A 6,476-nucleotide genomic window follows, 5' to 3' on the forward strand; every position below is an offset into this window, starting at 1 on the left:
GGTAGGCAGTTATGCTGCCATCTCGTACTAAATTTAATGACCAATTCCAAATTGAATTTTAGAAATGTCTAAATTAAAAATTAATTATTTATAATTATTATATTAAATACGAGATGGCAGCATAACTGCCTACCTCTAGTCACATTAACCAATTTATAATATTCAATTATAGCCTTTACATAGCCCAAAAATTAGGCATATCGTTTGGCGTGTTTATCAGACATATTATCTGTGATATTTATTGTTTTTTGCAAACTCAAAGTAACAATCGCGCTCCTTAACAATGTATATTTCATAATATTCTATGAATACACGTTACACATAAAATATTTAAGTATGTTTTTCGGCAAGGAACGCATTATCGTGTTTTACATAAATTTAATGGAAAAAATTGTTTCGAATTACGAGTAAGACTTGGAACGAATTACGCTCGTTAAACGAGGTTCCACTGTACATCAGTTTTGTTTCACCCGTAAACAGGAAGGCAAAATTCAATCTACACATTATTTACGCATGGTTGAATAAGTTCGTTTTTTAATACAAGTGAAACACGCATTTCACAAGTATAAAGCTTTCATCCGATAGTATAAGTTATTTTTTAAATATATGATTAACTAATTACTGTATTAATACAGAATTAGAGAAAATTCATAATACCGCAGCAACTAACTGCTTAGTAAGGCAAATAAGCTACCATTTTAACGGAAGTAATTTTGCGCCCAATCAAACTATACGTGGGCAATTGCAATTCCGCCCAATACGCCTTTAAAATATCATCAACGGAAAAAAACGACATAATTATTAAATTTATTAAAATAATAAATACATTTAATCGAAATGTATTCAAATTGCATCTTACTGTATAATTATAATGGACTTGGGATGCATTTTAGGATTTTAATTTCCTCCTCGGGCAAATCTGCTTTTTTAACACATTCTACCCATTACTAACGAAGAATACATTTTAATAAACAAATACACATTTTTTTAATGCAATAACGATATTTCATGTGTAACAATTATATTTTACTCGTAGTCAATTATATTTTCTTTACGACAAACGGAATTTGCTGGAAAAAACAGAACACCAGCGTGAAATTCATATAATTATTTAAAAAGTAATTTCTAGCTTAATATAGAATTTCAAAACTCTGAACTTACTTGCAGAACAATGATCGCAACATTCCTGTAAAGTTTGGAAATTGTTGCTGTTTCCGGGACATCCACCATAAATAAATAGTTCACATTTATCAGTAGAAATATTATAATAATAACGAGGAATTGCTGCGCGACACCATCCTTTATCTGCTTGAAGATGACATTCTAGTGGTATATTATATCCTAAACTCAAATTAATTCAAAATTAATGAAAATATGAATATTTTAATCGCACGAAAAGAAAAAGTTCATACTTGTGGCATCGGTATTGATGCAAAGAATTAACATGACGATGCAAACCACTTCTGTATTCATAGCTTTTGATATTTTATATTTACTCGCCTCCATTTATACTGTGATCTTTATAGCTGAGAATTTCACACGTGACACATGCAGTTATACGTATATTATGACACATTTATCATCATTAAATTTCGTTATAATATCGCGATATTATAAACGCTTTTGACATGTTTTAATTAAAACTAAAAAGATAGGAATTTATTCGTAAATAATTGCAAAGAATTCCATTTATTTCAAAGCATTAACATGCGCATGTTATTGCTTTGAAATAAATGGACATTACTTGGTTACAAGAATGATCTTCTTCAGTCGTTTTTTTCCTCTAAACCTACGACGAGCAGATCGAAATCTGTCCCAAGCACGAAGGGTCTCGTTCTAGTGGCTATAAAATTGCCGAATACTTATCTCTCGCGACTCCTAACGTTTGTAATGCTTGTAATTTTGTTTCAAGTTGATCATAAAGTTTTCTTAAAGAATTCCTTTTAACTGAATTATTTTTCTGTAATAGTAGAGAATGAATTCGAACGTATAATTTTTCTCTACCAAAACGGGCTTGCAATTTCTCTTCCCATTTGAAGGAAAACTCTTAATGAATTCTTCGGCAGGTGCTCTCTTTTTAATAACTTGAGATAAATGAACGAATTTGTTATAATTGTCTAAAATTTTGAAATTAATGGAAATCAAGTCCGTCGATTTTCTGGAACAGTTTCCAGAATTAAAGCCATTTCTTCACAATACCATCAAATGTGAGTAATTTTAACTTCGGATATCATAATAACGAATTTGCGAAATTGGTTTGTTCGTTGTCTGTAGTTTTAAAGGATCAGGCATATTAATGTCAACGGAATTCTCTACTTTTGCTTTAAGACTGCTCATTTTACTGTGCATAATCCATTTATCGATAGATGCTTCCGATTGATCTATTCTTCGCTCAGTAACATCATCATCCTTAGTTTCTGTCAAAAGTATTTCTCTAACTTGCTCCTCAAACATTACCATCAATTTCGCCTTTTGTTCGATTTGGCCTAACTTTATATTATTTCCGTTATCCGATAACTCGTCTTCTTCTTCGTATCCATTACGTACGTTCGTAAGCAATCTTCTGTACCGCTTTTAACGTCTCCATGTTTAAAATAAATAGGCCTAAACTTCAGTTTGCAGCCGAATCCTATGGCAGACGCCAGTTGATCTGGCCTCTCATAAAAAAAGTCCTGAGATTAGCTCTCCCGGATTCGATTTCCAGGCTCGCACTTTAATTGACACGTGAATGATTAACACTTTGAAATAAATAGAATTCTTTGAAAGTATTTATGAATAAATCCCTATTTTTTAAGTCTTAATTAAAACGTGTCAAAGGCGTTTATAATATCGCGATATTATTACGAAAATTAATAATGTCATAATATAGGACTATACATATATAATTGCATATGTCACGTGTGAAATTCTCAGCTATAAAAATTACAGTATAAATAAAAGCGAGTAAATATAAAATATCAAAAGCTATGAATACCGAAGTGGTTTGCGTGGTTATATTAATTCTTTTCATCAATTCTGATGCCAAGGGTAAGAATCGGTTATTGTTTTTTTTTTTCGTGCGGATAAAATATTCATATTTTCATTAATTTCGAATTAACTTTCAATTTAGAAAGACCAAGGGACTGTTATTATCAGCCAGATCCAGGACCATGTGGCGCATCAATACATCGTTTTTATTATAATCTTTCTAATAGTACATGCGAATTGCTCATTTATGGTGGATGTGACGGAAACAGCAACAATTTCCAAACTTTTCAGGAATGCTGCGATTCTTGTTTTCCAAGTAAGTTTACCAATTTCATACTCTATTATAACTGGCAATTACTTTATAAATTAATATATAAATTTCACGCTGGTATTCTGCTTTTTCCAGGAAATTCGGTTTGTCCTAGAGACGTTATGATTGACTACGTGAGAATATAATTGTTACACATGAAATATCGTTATTGCATTAAAAAAAATCTTGTGTATTTGTTTAGTAAAATGTATTTTTCGTTAGTAATGAGTAGAATGTATTAAAAATGCAGATTTGCCTGAGGAGGAAATTAAAATCCAAAAATGCATCGCAAGTCCATTATAATTATACAGTAAGATACGATTTTAATACATTTCGATTAAATGTATTTATTATTTTAATAAATTTAATAATTATGTCGTTTTCTTTTTTCCGTGGATGATATTTTAAAGGCGTATTGGGCGGAATTGCAATTGCCCACGTACAGTTTGAGTAGGCGCAAAATTACTTCCGTTAAAATGGTAGCTTATTTGCGTTACTAAGCAGTTAGCTGCTGTGGTATTATGGATATTATCCAATTCAGTATTAATACAGTAATTAATTAATTATATATTTAAAAAATAACTTATACTACCGGATGAAATCTTTATACTTGTGAAATGCGTGTTTCACTTGTATTAAAAAACGAACTTATTAAACCATGCGTAAACAATGTGTAGATTGAATTTTGCCTTCCTGTTTACGGGTGAAACAAAACTGATATACAGTGGAACCTCGTTTAACGAGCGTAATTCGTTCCAAGTCTTACTCGTAATTCGAAACAATTTTTTCCATTAAATTTATGTAAAACACGATAATGCGTTCCTTGCCGAAAAACATACTCAAATATTTTATGTATAACGTGTATTCATAGAATATTATGAAATATACATTGTTAAGGAGCGCGATTGTTACTTTGAGTTTGCAAAAAACAATAAATATCACAGATAATATGTCTGATAAACACGCCAAACGATATGCCTAATTTTTGGGCTATGTAAAGGATATAATTGAATATTATAAATTGATTAATGTGATTAGAGGTAGGCAGTTATGCTGCCATCTCGTATTTAATGTAATAATTATAAATAGTTAATTTTTAATTTAGACATTTCTAAAATTCAATTTGGAATTGGTCATTAAATTTAGTACGAGATGGCAGCTTAACTGCCTACCTTTAGTCAAATTAATTCATTTCTTATATTTATTTATCACCTTTACATATACCAAAAGTTTTATAGTTATACATAACCCCATACATAATTTTTGGTAATGACTCTTCTCTAGGTCTCTGATAAATCTGAAGTGGTAAAATGTCATAAAGGGAATCTGAGAGAGAAGCAGTAAGATACGGGTTTAATTTCATGAGGTACCGTTTCTTTTTTTCGATACAGAGATCATTTTTGAACTAGACATGGTAAATCTTGAAAATTAGAAACCTTTAAAAATTAGGAACACTATTATTAACTGTGGGACAACTTTTATCGATTATTTAACGATTTAACATGGAATTTAAATAACACAAAGTTATAGAAATTTCCCTGCCAATTTAGAATTTTAACGATTATCAAACCTCCCCCTTTTTCCAATTTACTTTAACTTCACTGTGTTGTTTACGTTTGTTCGGTTGACGTTGGTGTATCGTCTAACACGTGCAAGAGTCGTCCCGGGATGCCTTTTCTCACCTCCACATTGTTTTGATAATTACATGTCTCTCCTCCTCTCTCTTACATAGCTTACATGACCTTTGCTTCCAATCTTATTGTAACATTTTTTCCTTCTTTTCATACATTATACAATTAACTTGATTTCGAACTCTGTCCGGAACCTCACAAGAACAATTCCCATTAACGTTTTTATCACCTAACCATCCGGAAATCCATTGTCCAAGAGAGAAAAATTCGTAATCCATTTTATGAACTGACACTTAATCTATGCATCAACTTGTTGTTCTCGGGTTAGTTTCATCTCATACGTACGCTGTAGTAAGAGCTTAGGGATCAAAGTACTGAACAGATCGTACCTAGTGTATCGAAAATACGATGAGCGGCAGCTAAAATTAATTTTTTTGTAATCTTTTCGAAACACGTTCTTGAAATTGATCACAATTATTCGAATGTGTCATTACTTTAGTCCTAAATGATTCCTACAACTTTTGTATCTGCTACTGTTTAAAGACAGATCGGTATACCCTCACCCTCTCAGCTCAAACTTTTTTTCGACCATAAACTTTTCTTTTCTTGCACAAAACGTTGTAACTCTAGGTTACTTTGAACACTTGTTACGCATTTATCAGTATAAAAAACTCTTCGTGATTTTCCGAGTATCATCTGCTGGATATGTCGACTCCCTTTTCTTGATCAATTTTAAAACTGACTGAAGATGATACTGGATCACAGCTCCCAGAAGAAAGGAACTACAACATACGGAAAACATCAATCTACAATGTCTATATTGTTTCAAATGTCTACTATTTCTATGCCATAAATATCGGAGAAAGGTCTTATCATTAGGAAACAAACTAATTCGTAGAAAAGCTTTACGAATGTCTGCCACTGCACCTGTTTTTTCCAGATGAATAGGAGTTAAAATCATAGCAATGAATTCGATGAGATTTAATCCTTTTACGAGACAATCGTTAAGACTGGGCAATTTCTTTTGCTTATCCGGTGCATCAAATACAGGTTTTTTATTCTAGCTGAGTTATTATTACTGATTACAACTTTATGTGGTAAATAATGACAAGAAACTTTAATCTCATTCGCAGACAAATTTTCTATACTATTATAAAGAAATTATTTTTTATAATAGTATAGTATCTTCTTCAAGAGAATACTCTTAATTAATTCTTCGGCAGGTGTTCCCTTTTCCATAACTTGAGATAAATAAGCGAATTTGTTATAATTTTCTAAATTTTGGAAAACGATTCAGATCAAGTCCGTCGATTTTCTGAAACTGTAACTAGAATCCAAACCATTTCTTTTCAATATCAACAAACGCGGGTAATTTTAACTTCGTAATACGAATTTTGTGAAACTGATTCGTTATTTGTCTGTAGCCATGAAGGAACATGCATATTAAATTGAATGGAATTCTCTATATGCTTCTCCATTTTTCGATTCATATATTTTTTATTCAGTGATATCATCATCCTTAATTTTTTCAAAACTATTTCTCTGACTTGGTTCTCAACCGCTAGCAT

This window comes from Centruroides vittatus, unplaced genomic scaffold (assembly GCF_030686945.1).
Source record: "Centruroides vittatus isolate TY-2023 unplaced genomic scaffold, ASM3068694v2 contig_359, whole genome shotgun sequence".
Lineage (NCBI taxonomy): Eukaryota > Metazoa > Arthropoda > Arachnida > Scorpiones > Buthidae > Centruroides > Centruroides vittatus.